Source organism: Nothobranchius furzeri, chromosome 10, assembly GCF_043380555.1.
Source record: "Nothobranchius furzeri strain GRZ-AD chromosome 10, NfurGRZ-RIMD1, whole genome shotgun sequence".
Taxonomy (NCBI): domain Eukaryota; kingdom Metazoa; phylum Chordata; class Actinopteri; order Cyprinodontiformes; family Nothobranchiidae; genus Nothobranchius; species Nothobranchius furzeri.
Window position 1 is genome coordinate 20,568,709 of NC_091750.1, and position 15,459 is coordinate 20,584,167.

The window sequence follows — 15,459 nt, forward strand, 5'->3', positions numbered from 1 at the left end:
ACTCTAAAACAAACCTGACCTCTCTAGGATATTCAGAAGCGAAGTTATAAGCCCACAAAGGTGTAACTGGACTACTTCTTTAAAGTGACACCAGGCCCAGTGAGCTTTGGGACATGGTTTGACCCCCTATAGGAAAGTGCGATCATCATGAAATGTTCAGATCACTTACAACTCAATAGATTCTACCTTCTTGTAACGTTTCAGCCTGATTGGACCTTGTTTTCACACAAATGGACCCAGAATGATGTGAAATTGTGCTTCGTGCAACATAATTCTGGGTGCCATTTACAAACCATAAGTGCTAATGACTCCATTCCTTTTTGTGGTTGTAGGGGCTGTTGATTGGAGTACATTAAAACAAACCTGATCTCTCTTGGACATTCAGAGGCCAAGTTATAAGCCCACAAAGGTGTAACTGGACTACTTTTTTAAAGTGACACCAGGCCCGGGGACCATTGGGACATGGTTTGACCCCCTATAGGAATGTGCGATCATCATGAAATGTTCAGATCACTTACAACTCAATAGATTCTACCTTCTTGTAACGTTTCAGCCTGATTGGACCTTGTTTTCACACAAATGGACCCAGAATGATGTGAAATTGTGCTTCGTGCAACATAATTCTGGGTGCCATTTACAAACCATAAGTGCTAATGACTCCATTCCTTTTTGTGGTTGTAGGGGCTGTTGATTGGAGTACATTAAAACAAACCTGATCTCTCTTGGACATTCAGAGGCCAAGTTATAAGCCCACAAAGGTGTAACTGGACTACTTTTTAAAAGTGACACCAGGCCCGGGGACCATTGGGACATGGTTTGACCCCCTATAGGAATGTGTGATCATCATGAAACGTTCAGATCACTTACAACTCAATAGATTCTACCTTCTTGTAACGTTTCATCCTGATTGGACCTTGTTTTCACACAAATGAACCCAGAATGATGTGAAATTGTGCTTCGTCTAACATAATTCTGGGTGCCATTTAAAAACCATAAGTGCTAATGACTCCATTCCTTTTTGTGGTTGTAGGGGCTGTTGATTGGAGTACACTAAAACAAACCTGATCTCTCTAGGACATTCAGAAGCCAAGTTATAAGCCCACAAATGTGTAACTGGACTACTTCTTTAAATTGACACCAGGCCTGGTGACCTTTGGGACATGGTTTTACCCCCTATAGGAATGTGTGATCATCATGAAACGTTCAGATCACTTACAACTCAATAGATTCTACCTTCTTGTAACGTTTCAGCCTGATTGGACCTTGTTTTCACACAAATGGACCCAGAATGATGTGAAATTGTGCTTCGTGCAACATAAATCTGGGTGCCATTTAAAAACCATAAGTGCTAATGACTCCATTCCTTTTTGTGGTAATGGGGGCTGTTAATTGGAGTACTCTAAAACAAACCTGACCTCTCTAGGATATTCAGAAGCGAAGTTATAAGCCCACAAAGGTGTAACTGGACTACTTCTTTAAAGTGACACCAGGCCCGGTGAGCTTTGGGACATGGTTTGACCCCCTATAGGAATGTGCGATCATCATGAAACGTTCAGATCACTTACATCTCAATAGATTCTACCTTCTTGTAACGTTTCAGCCTGATTGGACCTTGTTTTCACACAAATGGACCCAGAATGATGTGAAATTGTGCTTCGTGCAACATAATTCTGGGTGCCATTTAAAAACCATAAGTGCTAAAGACTCCATTCCTTTTTGTGGTTGTAGGGGCTGTTGATTGGAGTACACTAAAACAAACCTGATCTCTCTAGGACATTCAGTAGCCAAGTTATAAGCCCACAAATGTGTAACTGGACTACTTCTTTAAATTGACACCAGGCCTGGTGACCTTTGGGACATGATTTTACCCCCATAGGTATGTGCGATCATCATGAAACGTTCAGATCACTTACAACTCAATAGATTCTACCTTCTTGTAACGTTTCAGACTGATTGGACCTTGTTTTCACACAAATGGACCCAGAATGATGTGAAATTGTGCTTCGTGCAACATAATTCTGGGTGCCTTTTACAAACCATAAGTGCTAATGACTCCATTCCTTTTTGTGGTTGTAGGGGCTGTTGATTGGAGTACACTAAAACAAAACTGATCTCTCTAGGACATTCAGAAGCCAAGTTATAAACCCACAAATGTGTAACTGGACTACTTCTTTAAAGTGACACCAGGCCTGGTGACCTTTGGGAAATGGTTTTACCCCCTATAGGAAAGTGCGATCATCATGAAATGTTCAGATCACTTACAACTCAATAGATTCTACCTTCTTGTAACGTTTCAGCCTGATTGGACCTTGTTTTCACACAAATGAACCCAGAATGATGTGAAATTGTGCTTCGTCTAACATAATTCTGGGTGCCATTTAAAAACCATAAGTGCTAATGACTCCATTCCTTTTTGTGGTTGTAGGGGCTGTTGATTGGAGTACACTAAAACAAACCTGATCTCTCTAGGACATTCAGAAGCCAAGTTATAAGCCCACAAATGTGTAACTGGACTACTTATTTAAATTGACACCAGGCCTGGTGACCTTTGGGACATGGTTTTACCCCCTATAGGAATGTGCGATCATCATGAAACGTTCAGATCACTTACAACTCAATAGATTCTACCTTCTTGTAACGTTTCAGCCTGATTGGACCTTGTTTTCACACAAATGGACCCAGAATGATGTGAAATTGTGCTTCGTGCAACATAATTCTGGGTGCCATTTAAAAACCATAAGTGCTAATGACTCCATTCCTTTTTGTGGTAATGGGGGCTGTTAATTGGAGTACTCTAAAACAAACCTGATCTCTCTAGGACATTCAGAAGCCAAGTTATAAGCCCACAAATGTGTAACTGGACTACTTCTTTAAATTGACACCAAGCCTGGTGACCTTTGGGACATGGGTTTACCCCCTATAGGAATGTGCGATCATCATGAAACGTTCAGATCACTTTCAACTCAATAGATTCTACCTTCCTGTAACGTTTCAGTCTGATTGGACCTTGTTTTCACACAAATGATCCCAGAATGATGTGAAATTGTGCTTTGTGCAACATAATTCTGGGTGCCATTTTAAAACCATAAGTGCTAATGACTCCATTCCTTTTTGTGGTTGTAGGGGCTGTTGATTGGAGTACACTAAAACAAACCTGATCTCTCTAGGACATTCAGAAGCCAAGTTATAAGCCCACAAATGTGTAACTGGACTACTTCTTTAAATTGACACCAGATCTGGTGACCTTTGGGACATGGTTTGACCCGCTTAGGAAAGAGTTATCATTGTGAAACGTTCAGATCACTTACAACTCAATAGATTCTACCTTCCTGTAACGTTTCAGCCTGATTGGACCTTGTTTTCACACAAATGAACCCAGAATGATGTGAAATTGTGCTTCGTGCATTATAATTCTGGGTGCCATTTAAAAACCATAAGTGCTAATGACTCCATTCCTTTTTGGGGTAATGGGGGCTGTTAATTGGAGTACTCTAAAACAAACCTGACCTCTCTAGGATATTCAGAAGCCAAGTTATAAGCCCACAAATGTGTAACTGGACTGCTTCTTTAAAGTGACATCAGGCCCGGTGACCTTTGGGACATGGTTTGACCCCCTATAGGAATGTGCGATCATCATGAAATGTTCAGATCACTTACAACTCAATAGATTCTACCTTCTTGTAACGTTTCAGCCTGATTGGACCTTGTTTTCACACAAATGAACCCAGAATGATGTGAAATTGTGCTTCGTGCAACATAATTCTGGGTGCCATTTAAAAACCATAAATGCTAATGACTCCATTCCTTTTTGTGGTAATGGGGGCTGTTAATTGGAGTACTCTAAAACAAACCTGACCTCTCTAGGATATTCAGAAGCCAAGTTATAAGCCCACAAATGTGTAACTGGACTACTTCTTTAAAGTGACATCAGGCCCGGTGACCTTTGGGACATGGTTTGACCCCCTATAGGAATGTGCGATCATCTTGAAACGTTCAGATCACTTACAACTCAATAGATTCTACCTTCTTGTAACGTTTCAGCCTGATTGGACCTTGTTTTCACACAAATGGACCCAGAATGATGTGAAATTGTGCTTCGTGCAACATAATTCTGGGTGCCATTTACAAACCATAAGTGCTAATGACTCCATTCCTTTTTGTGGTTGTAGGGTCTGTTGATTGGAGTACACTAAAACAAACCTGATCTCTCTAGGACATTCAGAAGCCAAGTTATGAGCCCACAAATGTGTAACTGGACTACTTTAAAGTGACCCCAGAACTGGTGACCTTTGGGACATAGTTTTACCCCCTATAGGAATGTGCGATCATCATGAAACGTTCAGATCATTTACAACTCAATAGATTCTACCTTCTTGTAACGTTTCAGCCTGATTGGACCTTGTTTTCACACAAATGAACCCAGAATGATGTGAAATTGTGCTTCGTGCAACATAATTCTGGGTGCCATTTAAAAACCATAAGTGCTAATGACTCCATTCCTTTTTGTGGTAATGGGGGCTGTTGATTGGAGTACATTAAAACAAACCTGATCTCTCTTGGACATTCAGAGGCCAAGTTATAAGCCCACAAATGTGTAACTGGACTACTTCTTTAAAGTGACACCAGGCCCGGTGACCATTGGGACATGGTTTGACCCCCTATAGGAATGTGTGATCATCATGAAACGTTCAGATCACTTACAACTCAATAGATTCTACCTTCTTGTAACGTTTCAGCCTGATTGGACCTTGTTTTCACACAAATGAACCCAGAATGATGTGAAATTGTGCTTCGTGCAACATAATTCTGGGTGCCATTTAAAAACCATAAGTGCTAATGACTCCATTCCATTTTGTGGTAATGGGGGCTGTTAATTGGAGTACTCTAAAACAAACCTGACCTCTCTAGGATATTCAGAAGCGAAGTTATAAGCCCACAAAGGTGTAACTGGACTACTTCTTTAAAGTGACACCAGGCCCGGTGAGCTTTGGGACATGGTTTGACCCCCTATAGGAATGTGCGATCATCATAAAACGTTCAGATCACTTACATCTCAATAGATTCTACCTTCTTGTAACGTTTCAGCCTGATTGGACCTTGTTTTCACACAAATGAACCCAGAATGATGTGAAATTGTGCTTCGTGCAACATAATTCTGGGTGCCATTTAAAAACCATAAGTGCTAATGACTCCATTCCTTTCTGTGGTTGTAGGGGCTGTTGATTGGAGTACACTAAAACAAACCTGATCTCTCTAGGACATTCAGAAGCCAAGTTATAAGCCCACAAATGTGTAACTGGACTACTTCTTTAAAGTGACACCAGGCGTGGTGACCTTTGGGACATAGTTTTACCCCCTATAGGAATGTGCGATCATCATGAAACGTTCAGATCATTTACAACTCAATAGATTCTACCTTCTTGTAACGTTTCAGCCTGATTGGACCTTGTTTTCACACAAATGGACCCAGAATGATGTGAAATTGTGCTTCGTGCAACATAATTCTGGGTGCCATTTAAAAACCATAAGTGCTAATGACTCCATTCCTTTTTGTGGTTGTAGGGGCTGTTGATTGGAGTACATTAAAACAAAACTGATCTCTCTTGGACATTCAGAGGCCAAGTTATAAGCCCACAAATGTGTAACTGGACTACTTCTTTAAAGTGACACCAGGCCCGGTGACCATTGGGACATGGTTTGACCCCCTATAGGAATGTGTGATCATCATGAAACGTTCAGATCACTTACAACTCAATAGATTCTACCTTCTTGTAACGTTTCAGCCTGATTGGACCTTGTTTTCACACAAATGAACCCAGAATGATGTGAAATTGTGCTTCGTGCAACATAATTCTGGGTGCCATTTAAAAACCATAAGGGCTAATGACTCCATTCCATTTTGTGGTAATGGGGGCTGTTAATTGGAGTACTCTAAAACAAACCTGACCTCTCTAGGATATTCAGAAGCGAAGTTATAAGCCCACAAAGGTGTAACTGGACTACTTCTTTAAAGTGACACCAGGCCCGGTGAGCTTTGGGACATGGTTTGACCCCCTATAGGAATGTGCGATCATCATGAAACGTTCAGATCACTTACATCTCAATAGATTCTACCTTCTTGTAACGTTTCAGCCTGATTGGACCTTGTTTTCACACAAATGAACCAAGAATGATGTGAAATTGTGCTTCGTGCAACATAATTCTGGGTGCCATTTAAAAACCATAAGTGCTAAAGACTCCATTCCTTTTTGTGGTTGTAGGGGCTGTTGATTGGAGTACACTAAAACAAACCTGATCTCTCTAGGACATTCAGTAGCCAAGTTATAAGCCCACAAATGTGTAACTGGACTACTTCTTTAAATTGACACCAGGCCTGGTGACCTTTGGGACATGATTTTACCCCCATAGGTATGTGCGATCATCATGAAACGTTCAGATCACTTACAACTCAATAGATTCTACCTTCTTGTAACGTTTCAGACTGATTGGACCTTGTTTTCACACAAATGGACCCAGAATGATGTGAAATTGTGCTTCGTGCAACATAATTCTGGGTGCCTTTTACAAACCATAAGTGCTAATGACTCCATTCCTTTTTGTGGTTGTAGGGGCTGTTGATTGGAGTACACTAAAACAAAACTGATCTCTCTAGGACATTCAGAAGCCAAGTTATAAACCCACAAATGTGTAACTGGACTACTTCTTTAAAGTTACACCAGGCCTGGTGACCTTTGGGACATGGTTTTACCCCCTATAGGAAAGTGCGATCATCATGAAATGTTCAGATCACTTACAACTCAATAGATTCTACCTTCTTGTAACGTTTCAGCCTGATTGGACCTTGTTTTCACACAAATGGACCCAGAATGATGTGAAATTGTGCTTCGTGCAACATAATTCTGGGTGCCATTTACAAACCATAAGTGCTAATGACTCCATTCCTTTTTGTGGTTGTAGGGGCTGTTGATTGGAGTACATTAAAACAAACCTGATCTCTCTTGGACATTCAGAGGCCAAGTTATAAGCCCACAAAGGTGTAACTGGACTACTTTTTTAAAGTGACACCAGGCCCGGGGACCATTGGGACATGGTTTGACCCCCTATGGGAATGTGTGATCATCATGAAACGTTCAGATCACTTACAACTCAATAGATTCTACCTTCTTGTAACGTTTCATCCTGATTGGACCTTGTTTTCACACAAATGAACCCAGAATGATGTGAAATTGTGCTTCGTCTAACATAATTCTGGGTGCCATTTAAAAACCATAAGTGCTAATGACTCCATTCCTTTTTGTGGTTGTAGGGGCTGTTGATTGGAGTACACTAAAACAAACCTGATCTCTCTAGGACATTCAGAAGCCAAGTTATAAGCCCACAAATGTGTAACTGGACTACTTCTTTAAATTGACACCAGGCCTGGTGACCTTTGGGACATGGTTTTACCCCCTATAGGAATGTGCGATCATCATGAAACGTTCAGATCACTTACAACTCAATAGATTCTACCTTCTTGTAACGTTTCAGCCTGATTGGACCTTGTTTTCACACAAATGGACCCAGAATGATGTGAAATTGTGCTTCGTGCAACATAATTCTGGGTGCCATTTAAAAACCATAAGTGCTAATGACTCCATTCCTTTTTGTGGTAATGGGGGCTGTTAATTGGAGTACTCTAAAACAAACCTGACCTCTCTAGGATATTCAGAAGCGAAGTTATAAGCCCACAAAGGTGTAACTGGACTACTTCTTTAAAGTGACACCAGGCCCGGTGAGCTTTGGGACATGGTTTGACCCCCTATAGGAATGTGCGATCATCATGAAACGTTCAGATCTCTTACATCTCAATAGATTCTACCTTCTTGTAACGTTTCAGCCTGATTGGACCTTGTTTTCACACAAATGAACCCAGAATGATGTGAAATTGTGCTTCGTGCAACATAATTCTGGGTGCCATTTAAAAACCATAAGTGCTAATGACTCCATTCCATTTTGTGGTAATGGGGGCTGTTAATTGGAGTACTCTAAAACAAACCTGACCTCTCTAGGATATTCAGAAGCGAAGTTATAAGCCCACAAAGGTGTAACTGGACTACTTCTTTAAAGTGACACCAGGCCCGGTGAGCTTTGGGACATGGTTTGACCCCCTATAGGAATGTGCGATCATCATGAAACGTTCAGATCACTTACATTTCAATAGATTCTACCTTCTTGTAACGTTTCAGCCTGACTGGACCTTGTTTTCACACAAATGAACCAAGAATGATGTGAAATTGTGCTTCGTGCAACATAATTCTGGGTGCGATTTAAAAACCATAAGTGCTAAAGACTCCATTCCTTTTTGTGGTTGTAGGGGCTGTTGATTGGAGTACACTAAAACAAACCTGATCTCTCTAGGACATTCAGTAGCCAAGTTATAAGCCCACAAATGTGTAACTGGACTACTTCTTTAAATTGACACCAGGCCTGGTGACCTTTGGGACATGATTTTACCCCCATAGGTATGTGCGATCATCATGAAACGTTCAGATCACTTACAACTCAATAGATTCTACCTTCTTGTAACGTTTCAGACTGATTGGACCTTGTTTTCACACAAATGGACCCAGAATGATGTGAAATTGTGCTTCGTGCAACATAATTCTGGGTGCCTTTTACAAACCATAAGTGCTAATGACTCCATTCCTTTTTGTGGTTGTAGGGGCTGTTGATTGGAGTACACTAAAACAAAACTGATCTCTCTAGGACATTCAGAAGCCAAGTTATAAACCCACAAATGTGTAACTGGACTACTTCTTTAAAGTGACACCAGGCCTGGTGACCTTTGGGAAATGGTTTTACCCCCTATAGGAAAGTGCGATCATCATGAAATGTTCAGATCACTTACAACTCAATAGATTCTACCTTCTTGTAACGTTTCAGCCTGATTGGACCTTGTTTTCACACAAATGGACCCAGAATGATGTGAAATTGTGCTTCGTGCAACATAATTCTGGGTGCCATTTACAAACCATAAGTGCTAATGACTCCATTCCTTTTTGTGGTTGTAGGGGCTGTTGATTGGAGTACATTAAAACAAACCTGATCTCTCTTGGACATTCAGAGGCCAAGTTATAAGCCCACAAAGGTGTAACTGGACTACTTTTTTAAAGTGACACCAGGCCCGGGGACCATTGGGACATGGTTTGACCCCCTATAGGAATGTGTGATCATCATGAAACGTTCAGATCACTTACAACTCAATAGATTCTACCTTCTTGTAACGTTTCATCCTGATTGGACCTTGTTTTCACACAAATGAACCCAGAATGATGTGAAATTGTGGTTCGTCTAACATAATTCTGGGTGCCATTTAAAAACCATAAGTGCTAATGACTCCATTCCTTTTTGTGGTTGTAGGGGCTGTTGATTGGAGTACACTAAAACAAACCTGATCTCTCTAGGACATTCAGAAGCCAAGTTATAAGCCCACAAATGTGTAACTGGACTACTTCTTTAAATTGACACCAGGCCTGGTGACCTTTGGGACATGGTTTTACCCCCTATAGGAATGTGCGATCATCATGAAACGTTCAGATCACTTACAACTCAATAGATTCTACCTTCTTGTAACGTTTCAGCCTGATTGGACCTTGTTTTCACACAAATGGACCCAGAATGATGTGAAATTGTGCTTCGTGCAACATAATTCTGGGTGCCATTTAAAAACCATAAGTGCTAATGACTCCATTCCTTTTTGTGGTTGTAGGGGCTGTTGATTGGAGTACACTAAAACAAACCTGATCTCTCTAGGACATTCAGAAGCCAAGTTATAAGCCCACAAATGTGTAACTGGACTACTTCTTTAAAGTGACACCAGGCCTGGTGACATTTGAGACATGTTTTTACCCCCATAGGTATGTGCGATCATCATGAAACGTTCAGATCACTTACAACTCAATAGATTCTACCTTCTTGTAACGTTTCAGCCTGATTGGACCTTGTTTTCACTCAAATGGACCCAGAATGATGTGAAATTGTGCTTCGTGCAACATAATTCTGGGTGCCATTTACAAACCATAAGTGCTAATGACTCCATTCCTTTTTGTGGTTGTAGGGGCTGTTGATTTTAGTACACTAAAACAAACCTGATCTCTCTAGGACATTCAGAAGCCAAGTTATAAGCCCACAAATGTGTAACTGGACTACTTCTTTAAATTGACACCAGGCCTGGTGACCTTTGGGACATGATTTTACCCCCATAGGTATGTGCGATCATCATGAAACGTTCAGATCACTTACAACTCAATAGATTCTACCTTCTTGTAACGTTTCAGACTGATTGGACCTTGTTTTCACACAAATGGACCCAGAATGATGTGAAATTGTGCTTCGTGCAACATAATTCTGGGTGCCTTTTACAAACCATAAGTGCTAATGACTCCATTCCTTTTTGTGGTTGTAGGGGCTGTTGATTGGAGTACACTAAAACAAAACTGATCTCTCTAGGACATTCAGAAGCCAAGTTATAAACCCACAAATGTGTAACTGGACTACTTCTTTAAAGTGACACCAGGCCTGGTGACCTTTGGGAAATGGTTTTACCCCCTATAGGAAAGTGCGATCATCATGAAATGTTCAGATCACTTACAACTCAATAGATTCTACCTTCTTGTAACGTTTCAGCCTGATTGGACCTTGTTTTCACACAAATGGACCCAGAATGATGTGAAATTGTGCTTCGTGCAACATAATTCTGGGTGCCATTTACAAACCATAAGTGCTAATGACTCCATTCCTTTTTGTGGTTGTAGGGGCTGTTGATTGGAGTACATTAAAACAAACCTGATCTCTCTTGGACATTCAGAGGCCAAGTTATAAGCCCACAAAGGTGTAACTGGACTACTTTTTTAAAGTGACACCAGGCCCGGGGACCATTGGGACATGGTTTGACCCCCTATAGGAATGTGTGATCATCATGAAACGTTCAGATCACTTACAACTCAATAGATTCTACCTTCTTGTAACGTTTCATCCTGATTGGACCTTGTTTTCACACAAATGAACCCAGAATGATGTGAAATTGTGCTTCGTCTAACATAATTCTGGGTGCCATTTAAAAACCATAAGTGCTAATGACTCCATTCCTTTTTGTGGTTGTAGGGGCTGTTGATTGGAGTACACTAAAACAAACCTGATCTCTCTAGGACATTCAGAAGCCAAGTTATAAGCCCACAAATGTGTAACTGGACTACTTCTTTAAATTGACACCAGGCCTGGTGACCTTTGGGACATGGTTTTACCCCCTATAGGAATGTGCGATCATCATGAAACGTTCAGATCACTTACAACTCAATAGATTCTACCTTCTTGTAACGTTTCAGCCTGATTGGACCTTGTTTTCACACAAATGGACCCAGAATGATGTGAAATTGTGCTTCGTGCAACATAATTCTGGGTGCCATTTAAAAACTATAAGTGCTAATGACTCCATTCCTTTTTGTGGTAATGGGGGCTGTTAATTGGAGTACTCTAAAACAAACCTGACCTCTCTAGGATATTCAGAAGCGAAGTTATAAGCCCACAAAGGTGTAACTGGACTACTTCTTTAAAGTGACACCAGGCCCGGTGAGCTTTGGGACATGGTTTGACCCCCTATAGGAATGTGCGATCATCATGAAACGTTCAGATCACTTACATCTCAATAGATTCTACCTTCTTGTAACGTTTCAGCCTGATTGGACCTTGTTTTCACACAAATGGACCCAGAATGATGTGAAATTGTGCTTCGTGCAACATAATTCTGGGTGCCATTTAAAAACCATAAGTGCTAATGACTCCATTCCTTTTTGTGGTTGTAGGGGCTGTTGATTGGAGTACACTAAAACAAACCTGATCTCTCTAGGACATTCAGAAGCCAAGTTATAAGCCCACAAATGTGTAACTGGACTACTTCTTTAAAGTGACACCAGGCCTGGTGACATTTGAGACATGTTTTTACCCCCATAGGTATGTGCGATCATCATGAAACGTTCAGATCACTTACAACTCAATAGATTCTACCTTCTTGTAACGTTTCAGCCTGATTGGACCTTGTTTTCACTCAAATGGACCCAGAATGATGTGAAATTGTGCTTCGTGCAACATAATTCTGGGTGCCATTTACAAACCATAAGTGCTAATGACTCCATTCCTTTTTGTGGTTGTAGGGGCTGTTGATTTTAGTACACTAAAACAAACCTGATCTCTCTAGGACATTCAGAAGCCAAGTTATAAGCCCACAAATGTGTAACTGGACTACTTCTTTAAACTGACACCAGGCCCGGTGACCTTTGGGACATGGTATGACCCCCTATAGGAATGTGCGATCATCATGAAACGTTCAGATCACTTACAACTCAATAGATTCTACCTTCTTGCAACGTTTCAGCCTGATTGGACCTTGTTTTCACACAAATGGACCCAGAATGATGTGAAATTGTGCGTGTGCAACATAATTCTGGGTGCCATTTAAAAACCATAAGCGCTAAAGACTCCATTCCTTTTGGTGGTAATGGGGGCTGTTAATTGGAGTACTCTAAAACAAACCTGACCTCTCTAGAATATTCAGAAGCCAAGTTATAAGCCCACAAAGGTGTAACTGGACTACTTCTTTAGATTGACACCAGATCTGGTGACCTTTGGGACATGGTTTGACCCCCTTAGGAAAGAGTTATCATTGTGAAACGTTCAGATCACTTACAACTCAATAGATTCTACCTTCCTGTAACGTTTCAGCCTGATTGGACCTTGTTTTCACACAAATGAACCCAGAATGATGTGAAATTGTGCTTCGTGCATTATAATTCTGGGTGCCATTTAAAAACCATAAGTGCTAATGACTCCATTCCTTTTTGGGGTAATGGGGGCTGTTAATTGGAGTACTCTAAAACAAACCTGACCTCTCTAGGATATTCAGAAGCCAAGTTATAAGCCCACAAATGTGTAACTGGACTACTTCTTTAAAGTGACATCAGGCCCGGTGACCTTTGGGACATGGTTTGACCCCCTATAGGAATGTGCGATCATCATGAAATGTTCAGATCACTTACAACTCAATAGATTCTACCTTCTTGTAACGTTTCAGCCTGATTGGACCTTGTTTTCACACAAATGAACCCAGAATGATGTGAAATTGTGCTTCGTGCAACATAATTCTGGGTGCCATTTAAAAACCATAAATGCTAATGACTCCATTCCTTTTTGTGGTAATGGGGGCTGTTAATTGGAGTACTCTAAAACAAACCTGACCTCTCTAGGATATTCAGAAGCCAAGTTATAAGCCCACAAATGTGTAACTGGACTACTTCTTTAAAGTGACATCAGGCCCGGTGACCTTTGGGACATGGTTTGACCCCCTATAGGAATGTGCGATCATCATGAAACGTTCAGATCACTTACAACTCAATAGATTCTACCTTCTTGTAACGTTTCAGCCTGATTGGACCTTGTTTTCACACAAATGGACCCAGAATGATGTGAAATTGTGCTTCGTGCAACATAATTCTGGGTGCCATTTACAAACCATAAGTGGTAATGACTCCATTCCTTTTTGTGGTTGTAGGGTCTGTTGATTGGAGTACACTAAAACAAACCTGATCTCTCTAGGACATTCAGAAGCCAAGTTATGAGCCCACAAATGTGTAACTGGACTACTTTAAAGTGACCCCAGGCCTGGTGACCTTTGGGACATAGTTTTACCCCCTATAGGAATGTGCGATCATCATGAAACGTTCAGATCATTTACAACTCAATAGATTCTACCTTCTTGTAACGTTTCAGCCTGATTGGACCTTGTTTTCACACAAATGAACCCAGAATGATGTGAAATTGTGCTTCGTGCAACATAATTCTGGGTGCCATTTAAAAACCATAAGTGCTAATGACTCCATTCCTTTTTGTGGTTGTAGGGGCTGTTGATTGGAGTACACTAAAACAAACCTGATCTCTCTAGGACATTCAGAAGCCAAGTTATAAGCCCACAAATGTGTAACTGGACTACTTCTTTAAAGTGACACCAGGCCTGGTGACCTTTGGGACATGGTTTTACCCCCATAGGTATGTGCGATCATCATGAAACGTTCAGATCACTTACAACTCAATAGATTCTACCTTCTTGTAACGTTTCAGCCTTATTGGACCTTGTTTTCACACAAATGGACCCAGAATGATGTGAAATTGTGGTTCGTGCAACATAATTCTGGGTGCCATTTACAAACCATAAGTGCTAATGACTCCATTCCTTTTTGTGGTTGTAGGGGCTGTTGATTGGAGTACACTAAAACAAACCTGATCTCTCTTGGACATTCAGAGGCCAAGTTATAAGCCCACAAAGGTGTAACTGGACTACTTCTTTAAAGTGACACCAGGCCCGGTGACCATTGGGACATGGTTTGACCCCCTATAGGAATGTGTGATCATCATGAAACGTTCAGATCTCTTACAACTCAATAGATTCTACCTTCTTGTAACGTTTCAGCCTGATTGGACCTTGTTTTCACACAAATGAACCCAGAATGATGTGAAATTGTGCTTCGCGCAACATAATTCTGGGTGCCATTTAAAAACCATAAGTGCTAATGACTCCATTCCTTTTTGTGGTTGTAGGGGCTGTTGATTGGAGTACACTAAAACAAACCTGATCTCTCTAGGACATTCAGAAGCCAAGTTATAAGCCCACAAATGTGTAACTGGACAACTTCTTTAAAGTGACACAGTGCCTGGTGACCTTTGGGACATGGTTTTACCCCCTAAAGGAATGTGCGATCATCTTGAAATGTTCAGATCACTTACAACTCAATAGATTCTACCTTCTTGTAACGTTTCAGCCTGATTGGACCTTGTTTTCACACAAATGGACCCAGAATGATGTGAAATTGTGCTTCGTGCAACATAATTCTGGGTGCCAATTACAAACCATAAGTGCTAATGACTCCATTCCTTTTTGTGGTTGTAGGGGCTGTTTATTGGAGTACACTAAAACAAACCTGATCTCTCTAGAAAATTCAGAAGCCAAGTTATAAGCCCACACATGTGTAACTGGACTACTTCTTTAAAGTGACACCAGGCCTGGTGACCTTTGGGACATGGTTTTACCCCCTATAGGAATGTGCGATCATCATGAAACGTTCAGATCACTTACAACTCAATAGATTCTACCTTCTTGTAACGTTTCAGCCTGATTGGACCTTGTTTTCACACAAATGGACCCAGAATGATGTGAAATTGTGCTTCGTGCAACATAATTCTGGGTGCCATTTAAAAACCATAAGTGCTAATGACTCCATTCCTTTTTGTGGTTGTAGGGGCTGTTGATTGGAGTACACTAAAACAAACCTGATGTCTCTAGGACATTCAGAAGCCAAGTTATAAGCCCACAAATGTGTAACTGGACTACTTCTTTAAATTGACACCAGATCTGGTGACCTTTGGGACATGGTT